Raw genomic sequence first — 20,860 nt, forward strand, 5'->3', positions numbered from 1 at the left:
GGCTGCCATATTTATTTCCTTTTAAGCAATACCAGTTTCTTGGCTATCCTGCTGATCCTCTGCCTTCTTTTAGCCTGAACAAGCATGACTAGATTAGCTGCATCATTGTTTCTGTTGTTTTTGAAACACTACTTCAGCCAAATGGATCAGTGGGGCTGCCAGACAACTGGTATTGTTTAACCACTTCACTCCTGAGGGTTTTTTCCCTTTTTGTACCAGAGCAATTTTCACCTTTTTGCGCTCCTTCCATTCATTTGCCAATACCTTTATCACTACTTATCACAACAACAAAAATGTAACTTGTTTTTTTTTTCGCGACCAATTAGGCTTTCTTTAGGTAGTACATTTTGCTAAAAATTATTTTATTCTAAATGCATTTTAATGGGAAAAATAAGAAAAAAAATTGAAAAAAAAATCATTATTTTTCTGTTTTCAGTCATTATAGTTTTAAAATACTACATACCAACGTAATTAAAACCCACACATTTTATTTGTCCATTTGTCCCAGTTATTAAAACGTTTAAAATATTTCCCTAGTACAATGTATGGCGCCAATATTTAATTTTTAAATAAAGGTGCATTTTTTTCAGTTTTGCGTCCATCACTTATTACAAATGCATGATTTCAAAAATATCAGTAATATCATCTCTTGACATACATTTTAAAAAAAGTTCAATCCCTGAAGAATCTATTTATGGTTTTTTTTTAATTGTTGTTTTTAACCTCTTGACGACCAGCTAACGCCGATTGGCGTAAACTGGTCATCTGCAAGTTTCCATGGAAACGGCCGCTCGTTCGAGCGGCCTTTCCATGTCCGTTCACGGAGGCTGTCTCCGTGAACAGCCGGAGAGCCGCCGATCGCGGCTCGCTGGCAAAATGTAAACACGCGGGGAAGAAATCCCCGCTGTTTACATCATACGACGCTGCTGCGCAGCAGCGCCGTAAGGCAGTTCGGCGATCCCCGGCCTCTGATTGGCCGGGGATCGCCGTCGTTTGATAGGCTGAAGCCTATCCTACAATGCGCAGGATGGATATCCGTCCTGCGCAGCTCAGAGGGGAAGGGAGAGGGAGGGAGAGGGACAGAGCGCTGAAAACGATGCGGAGGGGGGCTTTGAAGAGCCCCCCGCAAAGCGCAGAAAGCCGGCGGCGATCAGACCCCCCAGCAGGACATCCCCCTAGTGGGGAAAAAAGGGGGCAAGTCTGATCGCCCTGGCTAAAACCTGATCCGTGCTGCGGGCTGGAGAGCCTACGCAGCACAGATCAGCCAGAAAGCCACTGGTTGGCAAGTGGTTAATGCAAATATTTTATTTGGGTAATTATGGGAGAGTGTAAATATGGGAGAGTGTGGGAGGTAATGGGTTTCATTTTAATGGTATGTGTGGTATATGGGTGTATTTGAAAAAAAAGCAAGTAGGTATAATTTTACTATTTGGCCACAAGATGTCCTCGCGCATTATTTTCCTGAGCCTGCTATTAGTATGCGAACAGGAATTAATGCATGGATGTGTTACTTGTTACAGTTACAATGACCACAGGCATCTCATTGATGCCGGCGATCATTGACACAGGACTTAGATCAATGAATGGAGACTGCGTTCCCATTCATTTATCTCCCCTCTAACAGACGGCACCAAAAACACACGCAAGTGGACGTACTGTAGATATATGGTCTGAAAATGTATAAGTGGTTAAAAGGAAATAAGGCATAGAAGATGGGGTGGTTGGATAGGCATTGCAGCGATGACCAAAACAATCACAACCAATTGCTTTGTCCATTAAAAGTTACAGTTCTGTACACCCAGTACCCTAAATAAAGTCAGTTAATGAGGAGAGGGTGAAGGAATTTCATTATTTCTTCTTTTACTATAGCCTAAAGTGGCTGATTCAGGCCTTGCTGTATGTGTACATTAGGACAGAGTGGGAGATTTGATAGGACAAGAGGAAATTAGGGCAGGCAGATTTGCAGAAGCTAACTTCCTTGATCAGTCATTACTTATTAGCAGTGTGGTAAGCAAAATGTTTGTTCTTTTCTTTCTTTTTACAGAATTATAGGGAGTGGAGAGTAAACAGTGGTCCTGCCAAGGGATCACCAAAACCGTTGTGTGTGCAATGCAGAGAGAGTGAAAAAAAATTATAGTGCTCCCACCCCTTTTCCTCCAAGACCATATCAAAGGGATCCAGGCAGCTCTTTTTCTGCAGTTTGGCCTTGTTTTCTTATAGCTGTAGGAGCTGCCACCCCCCCCCCCTTTCCTTTTCCTCTGCCCTTATTTATCCATGGGAAGGTGTGAGTGTAATCAAGTGTGACTCTCTAAACTGTATGAAGTACAGTGTCCTATACCCCCTTTACCCTGCTGATAAAATATTTTGTTTGCTCATAGCTTCTGCTAATTACAGCAGTCCTTATCTGCCTGCTCATTCTGCTGACTGCAGGCCTTGGAAGAAGAGCAATAAACACCTCTAACAAACATTCAAATTGTAAAAAGAAGGAGTGGAATGGATTTTTTTTAGTAAGGAGGCATATTGTTAGTCTGCATTTTTAATGTGCTATTGAGATGTCCTGGGTGCTAAAAATGGTGCTCGGTTCACTTAAACTCCTAATCCCCCATGCAGTGGCATATCTAGCTGGATAGTGTACTGGTTGAGGGCTCTGCCTCTGACACAGGAGACCTGGGTTTCAAATCTCTGGTATTCCTGTTCAGTAAGCCAGCACCTATTCAGCAAGGAGTTCTTGGGCAAGACTCCCTAACATTGCTACTGCCTACTGAGTGCGCTCTAGTGGCTGCCCCGCAAGTGCTTTGAGTCTTAGGAATTCATACTGCCTTTGGCAAACACTAAAATGGTGCCCCTGTTCAAACATCTTAAGAGAACGTTACTATATTACCATAACATAATCTCAAAAATACACATCCAGCTCATGAATGAGATTATGTTCAGATTATTTAACCAAAGACAAGCAGATAACACAAACAATAGGCAGATATCAATGACGTGGATATTACCAATGCCAAACTGACATTGACAGGCAGATATCAATGAGGTGAAGATATTATAAATGCTAAGCAGATAATATCAATGATTGGCAGATATCAATGACAAGTTTTACCAATGCCAAAAAGATAACACTAAAAATAGGATATAATTTTCACGCAAATATTACCAACGCCAAGCAGATAATACCAATGATAGGCAGATATCAAGGACACACAGGTATTACTAATGACATTGACAAGCAAATAATGCCAGCAAAAGGCAGACAACCCATGTGGCTGTTAACACTAGGGGAAGTATCCTTGCAAAGGGAGTCAGAAATCCTCTCCAATCCTTGCTAACCAACGTTTGTCCCAAAGTACGGAGAGGCTCTTCTCCATAAAAGGTCATTTCTGCCCACAATAACACAGTGTAACAATATTTTAATGACATTAACATGCCTGGTATTTAAAATGTTATATTAAAAATGAGCCTATCTGCATAAAAGCGATGTTTTCAGTCATGCTGTGTATGGCAGCCTGGAGCACGCAAGCTGGACATCAGTCATGTTGGGTAAATGATCCTGTGACACCATTAAACGAGATTTACAAAACACTGATTCATATTATTAAGCAAAACTAAAAGCACTAATTATCACGCCTTTATTGAAAGCCCTGGGCGGAACATACAAATAAAGAGACACTACTGACTAGTCAAACCGTGTGACAACAGTAGAGTCTAACGGAGCGCTAATTCGATAACTGTCCCCTGATCATTGTGGCAAAAATGGACAACATTTTGGAGGATTATTATTTTTTAGTATTTATATAGCGCCAACATTTTCTACAGAGCTGTACAGAGAATATTGTCTTGTCACTTAACTGTCCCTCAGAGGGGTTCACAATCTAATCCCTACCACAGTCATATTCTATGCATGTATCGTGTTATGTATGTATCGTAGTCCAGGGCCAATCATAGGGGGAAGCCAATTAACTTATCTGTATGTTTTTTAGATGTGGGAGGAAAGCAGAGTGCCTGGAGGAAACCCATGCTGGCACAGGGAGAACACACAAACTCTGTGCAGATAGTGCCTTGGCTGGTATACGAACCGGGTACCCAGCGCTGCAAGGCGAGAGCGCTAACCACTGCGCCACCGTGCTTCCCACAGGACAATCGATGCTCTGAGTCCCTGTAAGACTCAATAACAGACGGTGACCTCAGCAGGAAACAGTGACACAGCGAAGCTTCTCCTTACTGCAATATAAATGACTAGTTTCCTGTTTATGTATTGTATGTATTATAAATGACTTATCTTGCTGAGACTGAAAGTTTGGCCCACTGTTCTAATACTTAGATGGAAAAAGAGACGATATCTTCATTTTTTGTTTTATTAGTTTTAAGACAAAACAATTAAAAATGAATAATTCACGTTTGAAATATCAGAGACACAAATATAAGTCTATTATAAACCAGAAGACTGAACATACTGCAAACTTATAAAAATAGCTTGCTGTAGTGATAGAGACTTGCTTAATATAGCAGAAAATTGGTGGGGGCCTGGGGGGGGGGGGGCACTGGGACTCACTTTTGTCCTAAGTTTTCTCCTAGGTGATAATTTTTCATCTTCCTTTTAAGATAACTTTTCAGCATTTCACAATTAAAATGGCATACGTGACTATAATTCTATACTATGCAAAAAAGCAAAAAAAGGCCACAGAGCACTGCTCAATTAATTGGTAATATGGCCTAAAACTGTGCGTATCTAGAGATATGAGTCAATCAAGTACAGCAAAGGAGAAAAAAAAGCATCTCACAACGCACCAGTAGGCATGAATATAGATAGAAGAGTATAAACTTTATTACATATGAACAAGCAACTGATTAAAATAATTATACTGTACACCAAATGTGACATTAACACAATACACAACACTACAAGAGACAAGATAAAAATAGGGTGGCGGGCTGCTAAGTTACAAGTCAAAAAAGTGGCGGCAAGGGCTTGGTACAAAAATGACACGTATAAAAATATATAGATATACAATTACAATACTCTGGTGTTAGTATGATACGTAGCAGGCAAACCAACAACACTTATATGAATATATTTATTTAAACAAATGAATTCCAGACACAAAAATTGCGTCTACCACACCATCAGGAATGAGTTGCAAAATAAAGTGCTAAGTGCTTAGTAAATAATATCTCATAATTGTCAGACAGAATATATTAGTAAATACTATATTGAGATGCACCTAGGAAAAAATATACATAGTAACCAATGACAATTTCACAACACAACACACAACACAATGCGCTGCATCAACAGTGCTCAAGACGTGAAAACCAGTGGAGAGATAAAAAAAATCAAAGTTGGCGATCATGAGAGATAGAAAACTGGAAGCCCGCTTACCAGAAGCCCACACTACCGCAGCCAGGCCGAGCATCTTATACATGTGTCGTGGGCACGCCTGCTTCCTCAGAGACCACGCCCCTACTGGAGATGTCAGTCCTCCCTAAATAGTGATGCAGCTATGACGAGTTGCTGCGTGGCCAAGCAGCAATTGACGTGAGGCCGCCGCGCTGGAACCAGCGCTATGGAACTATAATTCTATACTATACATGGCAGAGTATGTGTAGCAGCACCACTGTGGGAGTTGGGTGATGGGTAGGGATGCTCATTCGGATTCCACGGAAATGCAATTTCCGAAATTCAGATCGGAAATTTCATTTCCGCATCGGAATGCGAAAATCGGTAATGCAAGTGCGGTAGGCGGATTTCCGCCGGAAATCATGGAAATTTCCGCCAACTTTAACAACGATTTTCCCAAAAACTATAAGGTCTTTTTGAAAACTTTTTTTTGCATCTTGTTCACAAGATTCAGTTTAATAAACCCTGAAAATGTAGTGTTTCTAGGACTTACGGGGGCTTTGCTATTAACCGCTAAAGTCGGTGGATTTTTACTGTAATGTAAAATGCAGAAAATCTGCATCTGCCTATTTTCTGCATTTTACATTACAGTAAAAATCCGCCGACTTTAGCGGTTAATAGCAAAGCCCCCGTAAGAAACACCAAATGTTCAGGGTTTATTAAACAGAATCTTGTTAAAGTCGGACCGAATTTCCACGATTTCCGGCGGAAATTCGTAGCGGAAAGTGGAATCGGTAATTGGCAATGGCGCAATCCGCATTTACCGCGGGATTGCAAATTGGCATTTCTGGCCATCCCTAGTGATAGGTGGTGCTTCTAGTTAAATAAGTGGTAATTTCCATTACCAATATTTTACTAGTGACTAACCCAACCCCCAATCTCACACTAACCCTTGACTCCTAGTGCCTAACACTAACCCCCACCTAATGCCTAACACTAACCCCCCTCCTGGTACCTAACTCTAATCCCGGTGACCGTTACTTATAGCTATCTGCTTCAGGTGCCCGGTTACCGATAATTTACACAGGTGTTCTATACGTACAAATTTGGTGATGAAGTCAGCATGAAATTACGTGAAAACGATGCAAAATTGGGAAATTACGGTTCCTACGTTTACATAGGAAATTGCGAAGTACAAAGCAAAATTCATGCTCATCACTAACAGGGATACATAACTCCAGTAAAGATCGTATGTCTACCGAAAGCCACCCTTTCTATTTGACACCAACCAACAGGTGTGATCATTATGCCATTATTTTCACACAGGGCTTTGCTGGATCAGTTGTCCAATATCAGTGTGCATATTGCAGAGCCTGTGGAACACATAAATCACTTAATGAAAGGACAGGTCATCCTTACTCTAAACAGGTCATATACGATCAATGTGTTTATCCATTCATACTCAATTCATTTGGGTCATTAGCTGATTTAATGTATGTAAATGTTCATTAACACTCTAATTATTATGAGATTTACTTAGGCCAAGGTGTAAATCAATTCTTATTTTAGACACAAACAAAGGGGAGCTGTGGAGAATAATTGTATGGTAGAGTCAACATGCACAGCAGAGTTCCCTGACCTTGTGTCTCTGCCACTAATTGTGTGGGTGTGCGTCTATGCATGTGTGTTTATGTCTGTGCATGTGTTTATGTCTATATGTGTGTCTGGGCATGTGTGTGTATCTATATGTATGTACAAGACTCCCATCTCTCCTAACAGGAAATAACATAGAAGTCTATGTGGACAGTGGCGTATCTAGAGGCGTTTCTCCCCGATGTATAGCATCGACCACAAACTGTTGCCCAAGGGATCAAGCTTGGATCCATGCCGGGCAACAGAAATTGCGTGTGGACTTATCTTAAGACAGAGGCGTAACTAGAAATCACTGGGCCCCTCTGCAAAACTTTGGATGGGACCCCTCCCCCCCACCTTGCTTTCTGCACAGGTAAACTGAGAACAATTGGCTAGTGTGTTTTCCCCATGCAGATAAAAAGAGACAGCAGTGATAAAACATGCCTGTTTCCACACGTACAGACACAAATGGTGTGCAGAAAATGCATTCAGAAAACTGACAGACGGTGTGCTCCCCAACCTCAGCTTATTACACTCACTCTGTCCATCTCTGATGGAGCAGAACTGGCTCTGCAGACTCCAGCATCACTATAGTACACAGGGGTAGAGAGGTTGGGGGCAGGGCACTGTACCCAAAACCATGCTGCATGCTGAATAGGGACTGTCTATAAATCATTGTCTACAAAACTGTGTATGATCCCTTATCAGTGGCTGAGCAGTCATTAGAAAAATTGCGCAGAGAGCATAAAGCCTTTTCTCTGTGTCCTTATTTGTCACTCAGGGCAGGGAAAATAAACTTCTCTCCTCACAGGGCCCCTGCAGCTTCTGGGCCCCCCTGCGGCTGCATCCCTTGCAGGGTCTATTGTTATGCCCCTGGCTTAAGGTGATTGTCTATCGCCTCTGGACAGGTAGTTACAGGCATTAAATCAGCCCGTCACAAACAATGTCGCCGACATCAAATTGTTTATTTCATAATCTGCAGTAAATCCCCAGATTTATTTGACATACTTGATCTTGAGGTCTGTGTGGATAAGCGCCTAGCGGCAGATCGGGACAGTTTTACAAGGGATTTTTCTATCTGAATAGTTAATTTCCAAAGGAAATACTTCTAATGTACACTAGTTGACATGATTGCTTTCAGAATTTTCCTTGTTCAATTATGGGATTAAATGGGCTTAAAAAAGAAAAAAAAAAACAACATTCAACAGGCTCAAAAAATATTGCGTGTTGTAGATGAATGAATTAGTTGCTAGTCCACAGAAACAGATTGTATTGCTCCAATGAGCATCTGTTACCTCGTGAAGCACTCCTCTGTGCAAACCACCCTGCTCTACACATTCCTGGGGACCGACAGATGAATATAGATGATGTTATCACATCACAGTTTGATGCATGCTGAAAGAACATCCGGAAACCAAACAAACACAAAGGGAATGATTTGTCAAGACTGGCACAAAAAAAATAAAAAAATAAATAAAAAGCAGTTGCCTGAATGACCAGCGGGTGTTAAGCTGTTAAAGCGTACCTGAACCAAAATCTTACAAAACAAAATTAGATACTTAAAGCGGAATGAAACCCAGCATTTCTTCTTTGCTCTAAACTATTATTTACAGATTTACAGCATAATATATACTACCACCATTTTCTTTTTACTAAAACAGCATTCAATTAGTTAAACACAGGACTTACAAGCTCAGTGCAGAGAAGGCTGGAGGCATCCGAACCGGAGATAATGTTCTCTTGTGTTTACATTCCTCACTTGATACAAGTAAATACTTCTCTGAAAGTGCAGACACTCCTGAACACAGACAGACACTCAAAAAGCATTTCTGCTCAAAATTCAAGATGAATAAACCAGTTATGAATAAAATGCAATGTCAGCTCTCTGGGCAAAAAAACTGTACTTTGCGAACTTGTAATTTTTAAATGAATAATAATACTTATGCACAAAAGCAAATATGATAACTGTATGGAATATAAAAAGTAGGAAAACATGTTTTTATTGAATATTATGTCAGGGTTTTATACCGCTTTAACAGTTCCAGCGCTGGGCCTCTCTGAACATACAGGTAGTACTTAGTTAACGAACAAGCTAGGGATTGTAGGCTCGTTCTTAACCTGAATTCATTCTTAAGTTGGAACACTGTCACCTCTGTTCCCCCTGTGCCTCTTTTGTCCCCCTCTGTGTCACCTCTGTTCCTCTTTTGCCCCCCTTTTTGTCACATCTGTTCCCCCTGTGCCTCTTTTGTCCCTCTCTGTGTCCTCTGTTCCTCCTGTGCCTCTCTTTCCCTCTTTGTGTCCTCTGTGCCTCTTTTGTCCCCTCTGTGTCACCTTATGTCCCTGTGTCTCTTTTGTTTTCCCTTCTGAATCACCTTTTGTCCCCCTTGTGCCTCTTTTATCCCCTAATTCATGTGCGGATCCATCTGAAAATGGCGCCTGCGAATAATGGCACACGGTGTTGCCACTAATCCGTTTGTCGCTTATTGCTATTTAACGTTAAAGCCTTATCGTTATTTAGCTCTGTTTATTTTATAGAAAATTAGCGTTAACACACAGAAACCTCTCTGTACCTATCCCTAACCCCTAGACCCCCTGGTGGTGCCTAACCCTAACCACTTCCCCGGTGGTGCCTAATTCTAAGACCCCCTGGTGGTGCCTAACCCTAACCACTCCCTGGTGCCTAACCCTAACCACCCCCCTGGTGGTGCCTAACCCTAACCACCCCCCTGGTGGTGCCTAACCCTAACCAACCCCCTGGTGGTGGCTAACCCTAACCACCCCCCTGGTGGTGCCTAACTTCACCACCCCCCTGGTGGTGCCTAACCCTAACCACCCCCCTGGCGGTGCCTAACCCTAACCACCCCCCTGGTGGTGCCTAACCCTAAGACCCCCCTGGTGGTGCCTAACCCTAAATCTCCCCTGGTGGTGCCTAACCCTAACCTTGACAGTGTTACATTAAATCCATTCACTGTTTTGCAGTTAAATAACGTCTGCAGTTTGGCTTATGTAGGGTGCTATTGATAGATAACGTTACTGTGCGCAATAATGTCTGCTGTTTGGCATATGAACGGCGCTATTGATAAATAATGTTACTGTGTGCTGTTTTTCTTCTTTTTTCCCTGTGCGCCATTATTATGCAGTACTAACGATAAATAGAGATAAGCATATCTTTTTAATGCGGCGCCATTTTTATGCAGCCTCATTCTATAGCAGAGTACACAGAAGCAGCAGTGGTTCTCTCACCTGCTCCGGGGTCTCCTAAATGAGCGATCTCCTCTTACCCTCTCTGTTTTCCCCTAGTGCCAGCTTCTAGTGATCACTTCATTGTGCAATGCAGGAGAAGACGGCACTAGGGGGAAGCGGTGAGGGTGAGAGGAGATCGCTCATCATGGAGACAGCCGGAGCAGGGGAGAGAACCCCTACTTCTTTCAATGTGTACTCTGCTAAAAGAATGGGGCTGAGGAGCACATGGCAGGGAGTCCCCAACGTCATCGCGACGGGTCGGTGGGCTGTTCATATTGGCAGGTCATTATGTTGGGCGTTTGTAAGTTGGGGACTCTCCGTATTCAATGAGAGCTTGTCAAATGTGGCCGCGCTCCTGCTGTGTATAGGTATGCAGGCGTAAAGTCTGTGCATGGCCAGTGGAACGAGGCTGCATACACATTTCATTCTACTGGGCAATGCATGCACTAACCTAACATGCACATGCTCAGTACAAAGAAGCTCATACTCGAAGAGGCTTCCCACTAATGAAATGCAGTGGGGGTGTCTCGGCACCCTGCAGAAAAGAAATATAGGAGACAAAAACAAGAACCCAATAGTGTAGTATGTCTGTATACAAGTAATAGTGGAATTGAGAAAAATACTACCCACAAACGGGGGTTGCAAAGGGCAACCGACCGTAAGAAGCAGGTGGAGACCATGAACCCGACTCCACTCGGGGTAGTCCCAGCCGGGACCTGGATGTGGTTGTTCTCCTTGGAAAAATAGGGACAGGCACCCACTGTAGTGGACCCACAGGCGGTCTGTCACCACCCCTCAGACACAAGGTGTGTGGGGGTAAAACTAAGCACAATTGAGGTGAAGAGGCGCCCTGGTTGAGATAAAAGTGTCTAAAAATAGCTTAAAAATTAAAAAATAATATGAGGTGGCTTACCTCAATAACAAAATCTTTGTCTGTAACAAAAGATTTTGCTGTATTGACCCAGTCATTTGGCACTTTTATTGGCCTGATATAGCTGGCTCAGACCTGCGAAACGCGTTGCCTGTGCTAAATAAAAATCTTTTGTTACAGACAAAGATTTTGCTATTGAGGCAAGCCACCTCATATTAATTTTTTTTCATTTTTAACCTGTTTTTAGACGCTTTTATCTTAACCAGGGCGCCTCTTTACCTCAGTTGTTCCCACTAATGAAGTAAGTTTCCAGATTTTAAACCTTTCCTCCTCACAGGTTTTCTTTAAGTAAAACAACTATTCTATTTGGTTCCGCTGTGGTGCTGCTCCTTTTGTGCCCATTTCTTTTGCATCTGCATTGATGTATTAACTCAATAACTTACAAGTGTCAGGCACTATTGTCAACAAAAACAGGGACTTCATAAAACAAGAAGGTTTGTTCATTTTGTTTCCTATAGCCTAATGGTTGGGGTGACTCTGCTTGTCGCTAGAATAATAATGGTATTTTGTGATACCTAATCTGCAAAACAAATGCTTTATTCCACAGGAACAAATATATGAGTGAAAACTGTACACTGCAAACAAGAAAACAAAATCCCTGAAGCTCAGAACGCAGCCTCACTACGTGGGAGAATTTCATAGACATTGTAGCGTGATCAAATGTGATGCTGCTGGCACTACACAACTACTCCGATACGATATTCCCAGTATTTCCCAGACAGCTCATGATGAATCTCACACAGGAGTCTTCAGAGAATGTCAAATGTTAATTTAAATTGGAAATGACAAATAAATATGCCTGTTTTGAGTGGGGGATGAAGACTGACGGCTACCTGCAGTCCATGCAATGCAATTTGCAGCATTTGCAAAGCAGTTACTGGATGAGACTTTTATAAACCGTCCATGCCCAGAATGAAGAAGAGCAACATTATTGTTGATGATGTATATAGTGGCAGCATCTTCCCTGGTGCTTTATAATAGAGAGAATACATAGTACAGACAGTTACAAGCAGAGAAGAAAAAATGGCGCAGGACAAGCGCCCCCAAAAATGGCGCCACCATAGGTGGCAATAGTAAAACCCGCAATTAGCGGCAAGGAAGTTAAATTATGGTCTATATTCTGACATGGCATTTTCCTTCCTCCCTTTGGTTGTAAATTGTTTGTCTGCACTGCTTATCATCCCTGTGCAAATCTTATCAGCACATCTGCATGCATCAGTATGGAGAACAGTCTAATGATGCACCATTCCAATGAAACACTGATCATGGGCAGGCATCGTGACCAAGAATTAAGCTTATTTACAGCAAGATACCTCTCAGCATCTTTTACAGATCTGGCATGCTGGGTATTTAAAAAATAGTGATAAATAAGTGTATTATCCCCTTCTTTACCATGCCCCCCTGAAGCAGCTCCCTCATGGAACGCACCATCACCCTTCCTCCACCCTCCATAGCAACAGTATATGTTGCTTGGCTGCAGTCAAGGGACTTGTCAGTATGTTAGAACTGTTGCCATAGAAATCGAATCCTGGGGCTAGGGACAAGAGTTACCTACTAGCAGCACTTGTTTAAGCCTTATGTAAGCACTTGTGATTTAAAAAGCTCTTGCTAATGTAATGCTATAGGTATACAATGAACACAGGCGCCAAAAGTATAAGATTAAACTAAATGAGCTTAAAAACCAACTTAAATGGCAAAATTGAAGGAGGAAGTGGTGGTCTTACCTCCCTCAAGCAGACACGACAACGACTGCGATTCAGACAGTCAAACACATTTATTAGAAACTCCAAAAAGAAATGCAACTCTGTTGACAGAGGTGCTTAACTTGAATCCTTGTGCAGATTGTTTGATACTCCTCCCTATATTGCCTGATGAAGCGGGGTTGAACCTGCGAAACGCGTTGCATTTCTTTTTGGAGTTCCTAATAAATGTGTTTGACTGTCTGAATCGCAGTCATTGTCGTGTCTGCTTGAGGGAGGTAAGACCACCACTTCCTCCTTCAATTTTGCCATTTAAGTTGGTTTTTAAGCTCATTTAGTCTAATCTTATACTTTTGGTGCCTCTGTTCATTGTATACAATTTTGAGTCCACCCTTGGTGGAGGGTTGCTACCCTTTCTTCCTGTCTACAGAGAGCGACTTCTTAATCCTGAGTGGGGTCAGGACAATCTCCCCACCTGCCTTTACAGTGGTTGCCTGCTGGTGACCCTGACTTGTGAGTATCTCGCAATACAATCTTATTGCCACCTTGTCCAGTACGAATTACACTATTGGGGCTCTTGGTGTTCCCTGTTTTTGTAATGCTATAGGTGTTATCCCACTTAAGGGCTGTGATTTTTTTTTTTATTCCCTATAGTCTTACATTAGCAAGAGCTTTTCAAATCACAAGCACTTAGAAATGTGCTGCTAGTGGGTCCCAGGCCTAATTCTGCATGTGTATGCACCAAGCAATTTGTGTCACATGCCAGTATGTAGAACTTGCATATCTTTGTCAACACAGATGGAGATTTAGAATTTCTGGCAGGTCATTTAATTGAGGCCAAGACACACAAGCAGAAATCGGATTTAGGTTATCTTTAGAAGCAGATTATAAGTGAGATTTAATAAAAACAAAAAAACCTGCGCCTGAAAAAAGATTGTAAAAACTGATGTAACATGTGGCATAGGATTGGCACAACAGTCAGGCAGGTGGCATGTTTTATAAGTGAGGCAGCAATGCCGCTCTCCATACCCCTCTCCCTCAGGGCTGATCTAAGGGGCCCCAAGGCAAACTTAAGTAGGGAGCCACCCTTCATCCTGCAGATAATCCCCCCGCCTTCCCCACCAATAAACACTACCTCACTGCTCCCTGCACATTAGCTGCATTAATCACTGACTCACTTGTCCCAGGGGATGGTGGCTGCAGCGTCCGTGGAGTCTTCAACCACGCTGTTTGCGTCCTTCTCTATCCGGTGTGAGTTTACACCAGGGGCGTAGCAATAGGGGGTGCAGAGGTAGCGACCGCATCAGGGCCCTTGGGCCAAAGGGGCCCCGAAGGGCCCTCCCTCAACTACAGTATTAGCTCTCTTTTGGTCCTGTGATCATAATAATCACTTCTATAGATACTTTGAACAGTGGTAATCATAAACCAACTTCTCCCCATCCCCTTCTTGCACCTCTGACACTGTAGTTTCCATTGGCAGGTTTTGGTGCGCTGTATCAATTGTCATGTATAGAGTGCTTGGGGGGCCCCAATGTAAAACTTGCATCGGGGCCTGCAGCTCCATAGCTACGCCACTGGTTTACACATAACATACGCCAGATAGAGAAAAGGAGGACAGCACGGTAGAAGACTGCATGGACGGTGCAGCCCCCGCCTACCCCCGCAGCAAATAAGCAGAGATCTCGGGGAACAGTGCGGGAGAAAACTTGGCAGGGTCCGAAGGCGCAGGGTCCCCTGGCGATGTTAGGGGCCCTGGGGCAGTTGCCCCCTTTGTCTGTAGGGCAGTGCCAGCCCTGCTCTCACTGCAGATTTCCCTTGAGTGTATGGATTGGGGAACCCCAGTTCCGTACCTCCCAACTTTTTGAGAGGAGAAAGAGGGACATTTAAGCCACACCCCTGATCACGCCCCCATCACACCCCTAGTCACACATACCATAAAGATTTCATTAAAAAAAAATGTTGTTTTATAATTCGAACCACACTAGTCCTTTCTATCCTGGTTCATTTTCCTTCATAGCAACATTTTAAAACTACTAATATATCAGTGTAAAGGATGGGAATAAAGTTTAGAGTCAATCAAACACATTTTTAGTATATATATATATATATATATATATATATATATATATATATATATATATATATATATATAGGGACAAAATCCTGAAAGAGGGACAAATAAGGAAGAAAGAGGGACAGAGGGACAGGGCTCCTAAAGAGGGACTGTCCCTCCAAAAGAGGGAGAGTTGGGAGCTATGTCCAGTTCTAGCAGAGGTGTAGCTAGGGTTTTCAGCACCCAGGGACTAAAGAAAGTTTTTGGTGTCGTCCCACCCCCCAAATCAGAATGTGGACGTGGTCATGGGTGAAGTCAAATGTACAAATGCTGTTTAGATGTGCCCCCCTGCCCCCTGTTCAGATAGCCAGAAGTGCCACCCTTCAAATAGCCAGGTGTGCCCCCCTATAGATAGCCAGGTGTGCCCCCCTTTTAGATAGCCAGATGTGTCCCCCTTTAGATAGCTAGATCTGCCCCCTTCCCCCATTTAGATAGTAAGGTGTGCCCCCCTATAAATAGCCAGAAGTTTTATTGGGGCACATCTGGCCCTTTAGATAGCCCGCTTTTTCTGCTGCTGGTAATGCTTCTACACTCCTCTGCAGAGGGAGGGAGAGAAGCAGGGGCACTTCGGGAAGCCAGCGAGCCGCCTCTGATGCATGTGGAGGTGCAGCGACAATGCTGAGCCCCCTTACAGTGCTACGTCCGGGGACATGTGTTCCCCCTTATCCACCACTAGCTACTTCTCTGAGTTCTAGTTCTGTTATGGAGACCCACACCCACTTAAATAATATGTAATGGGTTCAAAGTAACCTATAGTCACCAAATACTGTACTTTAATAGCATGACAGTAGAAAGAAGAACATAAGGTTGTACATTCAGTCATTGCTGAAATAATTTGCACTGGAGTCACAATCCAGCAAGTGCTTACCATCGAGATAAATGCATGATACATACCTAAGCATAGAACCTTCACTAGCACTAGACAGGAATCCGTAAAAGTGCATTAACTGTGCTCTCTGAAATCTGTAGCCCATGCAAATGTATGTCTAACGGCATCAGCAGCGCTGGCTGTGGATGACTCATCTATAAGCCTGTAAGCAATGGACCTCATCCTTCCTAGATCAGATAGAGCCTGTGCCTCAAGTCGCATGGACACGTGCTATGTGCATAGCAATTCCACCATTATTACATAAATGTACTACTTTCGTGGACAATCGGTAGCACCTGTCTTGTTGGGAGCGTGTCGCTGTGTAGTGTCCAGTGCCGAAAATGGCAGTGCTCATATCAGCTCTCAGGCTGCTCCTCCAGTCCCACTCTTTTCTGTTCCTGCTATCAGTGTATGCTTTGCTATGCTTGCATTACGTTAACTGTACTGGTATGCTGTAATGCTCTCTGCCTTGTTTTTTATTTTTGCTTTTAATTGTTTTTATTGTTTATATGTATGTACCATGCTTAACTGTATACTATGCTGTACTCTGCTTAATTGTACGCACAAGCTGTAATGTTGTCTTATGTATGCTTGTCCCATGTCTATGTATGTGCCATGCTTTAACTGTATGCTGTTTCTTGTTTCTTCATCAACGACCCTGTATGCGCCAAAACCAATTCTGTGTACAATTCACCGTTGTACTTGGCGATAATAAATTCTGATTCTGATTCTGATTCTAAATATGGTAAAGCGTTATGCTTGTGTTTAAATGAACAGAAACTAAGGCTGAACAACTTTGCTGCACTGTATATAATATGTATTAATAAACTTATTCTGATAAGTAGAATATAAGTTTACCAATATTCTACTATCACTTTATCTAACCTACCTGTCACACTAACCTACCTCTACCTATGCCTATAACCCCCCACCACACCTACTTTTTAATGCTAACCTACCGTCTGCAAACTCCTTAGGGCTTATTCACAGTGAGACTTTGCAGAGCTGCGTTATAAACTTTTATAACGTAGCTTACCGCACATTTGCGTCACATTGTAACGTGTAGGGTTATGGTAACGCACTGCTGCAGTGTGTTGCCTCTAAATGCACACATTATCAGGTAAAGGACAGCATACTTTTCATTGACTGTAGGCGATGGTAATGCAGCGTTAATCTGCGTTACCACCTTCTTTTTTTTTGCGTTGCGTTGTAATGTTGCGTTGTGACTTTCACGTCACATCACGCAGCCTTTTTTCTGTGAATGTAGCCTGACATGAACCCCCTGCCTAGCCTAACAGCATTAGTGCCGATGTGCACTATGTTACCTATTTGTTACTTTGCCACTATTTGCGCTGTACCTCTGCTGCTATTTTTCAAATAGCAGCGTTCGGCTGGTACTTGTGGTATATGGTACATGTGGTTTCAATTTTCTTTTTTTTAAAGTAGGCGCCGCTATAGATGCATTTAACATTGTGGTCTATGTGGTGGTCACTGGTCACATTACCAGGTGGAGTACATTTGAAATCGGCGCAGGTAGACTTGGGCGCAGGATACAGCGGTATATAGCTGATCCTGCTTCTGCACAAGTCCGGGCCGATTTAATTACTATTCCCCCTCCAGGCCGCCATGGATAGTGGGGAATGATATAATTCGGCTTCCAGCGATTGCTGGAGGCCGAATTATTATGTTTTTAAGCAACCTCGGCTCCCTCTTCTGACGGAGCCGACGTTACTCACTGAGCGCTTCAATAGGAATGATTCCTATTGAAGTCTATAGAGGCGCCGGCTGCGCCCAAATCTAGCAGCACTGAAAAGCACTGCTCCGTACCAGGTGCATTAGCTGCTTCATTACCACCAGTTTCTCTATATTACAGACCCCCAGCCCCAGACTTATTATAGTAAAAGCCCCGTTATCCAGAAACCAGTTAACCAGAAGTCATGAGCAGTCCAAAAAAACATTCTGGCCTTGCAGGAAACATAAATCTAATTTTACACTTCTTTATACATTAATAAACCTCTGTTACTTTAAATTAAGTCTGTCTTTTGTCTTAATTGTTTTACATTTCTGTATTTCAACATTAATCTACAGTTTATGGTAAGTATTAGTAAAAAGCCCCCTCCCCCCCCCCGGTAAAAAGACGGGCGCTAGGCAGGTCACAGCCGCTACCCCCCCGCAATGCGCGCACATACGCATCGCGCTTGCTCGTTCCCCACCACTGTCTGAAGTATATGCACACAGAGAGCTGCTTGCTTGGCAGTTGGAAAAAGCTGTTATTTCCCACAATGCAATGAAAACCACTGTGACCACGGACAGCAAACTGTTAGCTCCGGCCCTGTGTCCTAACTGCTCTGGCTGCGCACATGCTCAGTGAAAAAAAAACAGGGACACACAGACAGGGAAACAGGATGACACAGGGACAGGTTTTATTATAGGGGATTCTGTGTGGGCTATAGTACTGTTTTTTAGTATGGACTCTCAAGCAACCAAAAACTACACTTATCCGGCATCAGCCAATTCCCATAGGGGAGTTGCTAGCACCAAAGATCAGTGGCACATGCCCTGGTTCTATTCTGGGGTGCCCCGGATGTCCCCCAGGCAGAGTCAGCTGCGGTGCCTTAATGGTGGGCATGCTGGGAGCTGTGGTGCATCAGTTGGGGGTATGCGGGGTGCTGTGGTGCCTCTAAGTGGGCATACTGGTCCCTTTAATGCCATGCGGGGCACAGTGATGCCTTTATGGGGGCATGCAGGGAGCTGTGGTTCTTCTAGGGGGGCACGCTGGGAGTTGTGGTGCCTCAATGGGAGGCCCATGGGAGTATGGGAGGGGGATCACTAAAAAGTTCAAGGAATGCTTTGGGGAAGTGTCAGACAACCTGGCATCAACAGACCAGACCAGCCAGCACACAAGCCAGGTTACTTTGCCTAGTTATGTTAGTGACACTGCCTATTTATGTGATATGCTGGGGGCTTTATTCAACATTTTGCTGGGCAGGCCTACTTAGACTGCTATTAAGCTAATGTAAATGTGGCCCCACCCATGACCACACCCACATTCTGGTGCGTGGCCACACCCATTTTCCAGCTGGAGTGCCCAAAAGTGCGTGGATCTCTTGGGATCCTAGCAACACCCCTGGTGCCTGATAATGGGGGTTTTACTGTATAAGGAATTGCTTTGCTGTATTTGACATCTGATGGCCACAAATGGAGAGAGTGAAATAATCACAAGCAATATTTCATATTTACCTGATTGAAAAATAATGAAAATTTGCTTCAGCACTAAATATACTAAATACATTTTTCTTTAAATAACCTATATTACAAGGGGGTTGATTCACAAAAGCATGATAACTCAGTTATCACACTTAAAAACTCAGTTATCACGCCTAAAAGCTTTGCACGTGCAAACTAGGGTGCTAAGTAGTTTGCACCCTAGTTTGCTCTCTAGTTTGCATGTGCAAACTAGAGAGCAAACTACTTAGCACCCTAGTTTGCACGTGCAAAGCTTTTAGGCGTGATAACTCAGTTATCACCCTTTTGTGAATCAAGCCCTATCACTATATCATAGTATTTTTGTTTCAATTTTTTCCTTGTTATAAAAAAAATAATTCACTATGAAACTGGAAAGATGGTAATTAGGCAAATGTTTTGGCTAAGAATTGGGGGAATAAATGCCTTTGTAAAACTTCTTCAGCTTAACGGGTAAAGAAATAGTTAATCTCACTAATTAATTACACAGCTTTTTAACTATAATTGATTATTTCTTAAGGCAAATCGATTTCTTTCTGCTCTTGTCTTATCTCGGGGTTGAAAGACTCCTCCTCTGAATCCTTGAGAGAACGTTTGTTTCAATGTTTTCGCTATTTGAATAGTCTTGAATAGACCAAAGTGGAAAAAGCCTCAGGAGGATCTTTGGAATTTTGTATTATCTTATTAACTTGATATAAAATGACTTTTGTGTTGTTGCTTAGCAACATGTGCATAGGTACACCGGAAAAAGAAATAACTTCTTTCAAACTTGTTTTTAATCTTTCAAAATTCAGATAATATATTTATTTAAATCAACCTGGGGAAGATTTTTTTGAGGCTTCTGACGGTTTGAATATTATTTTAAAATCATTTTAAAAATCCATGCTGAAGAGAGATATGTCAGATACGTCCTACAGCTTCTGCACTTCCTGATACTTGAGTATGGCCACAGCAGAAGAAGATTTGCTTCAGCCCAGGATTCCCATACTCCAGTCTCTGCACTTCCTGGTACTGGAGTGTGGGCACAGCAGAAGGAGCCTTGCTTCCGCCAACCTTCCCATACTCCAACCTCTGCACTTCCTGATACTGGATTATGGGCAAAGCAGAAGGAGCCTTGCTTCCTCCTACCTTCCCACACTTCAACCTCTGTACTTCCTGTTACTTGAGTATAGGCACAGCAGAAGAAGACTTGCCTCAGCTCTCCTTCCCATACTCCAACCTCTGCATTTCCTGTATTTGGAGTATGGGCACAGAAGAAGTAGACTTTCCTCATCCCTCCTTCCCATACTCCAGCCTCTGCACTTCCTGGTACTGGAGTATGGGCACAGCAGAAGGAGCCTTGCTTCCTCCCACCTCCCCACACTCCAACCTCTGTACTTCCTATTACTTTAGTATAGGCACAGCAGAAGAAGACTTGCCTCAGCTCTCCTTCCCATACTCCAACCTCTGCATTTCCTGTATTTGGAGTATGGGCACAGAAGAAGTAGACTTTCCTCATCCCTCCTTCCCATACTCCAGCCTCTGCACTTCCTGGTACTAGAGTATGGGCACAGCAGAAAGAGCCTTGCTTCCGCCCTCCTTCTCATACTCCAACCTCTGCACTTCCTGTTACTGGAGTATGGGCACAGCAGAAGGAGCCTTGTTTCCACCCACCCACCTTCCCATACTCCAGCTCTGTACACATGCCAGATAAAACTTGTCAGAGGTGGCCAATAATTACCGCCTCTGCCGAGAATCCAAAGGGTATACGGCAGCTAACAACCTCTCTCGACCATTTGGCCAGCGACCCGCC

General features: G+C 43.2%; 1 protein-coding gene across 3 annotated transcripts in view; it reads right to left on the reverse strand.

Annotated features, from left to right (window-relative positions):
* The window catches only part of DPP6 (dipeptidyl peptidase like 6), a 1,780,442-nt gene that overhangs the window by 620,096 nt on the left and 1,139,486 nt on the right, over positions 1-20,860 (reverse strand). The gene's annotated exons all lie outside the window — the stretch shown is intronic.

The sequence above is a fragment of the Hyperolius riggenbachi genome, chromosome 5, assembly GCF_040937935.1.
Source record: "Hyperolius riggenbachi isolate aHypRig1 chromosome 5, aHypRig1.pri, whole genome shotgun sequence".
In the NCBI taxonomy this organism is placed as follows: Eukaryota; Metazoa; Chordata; class Amphibia; order Anura; family Hyperoliidae; genus Hyperolius; species Hyperolius riggenbachi.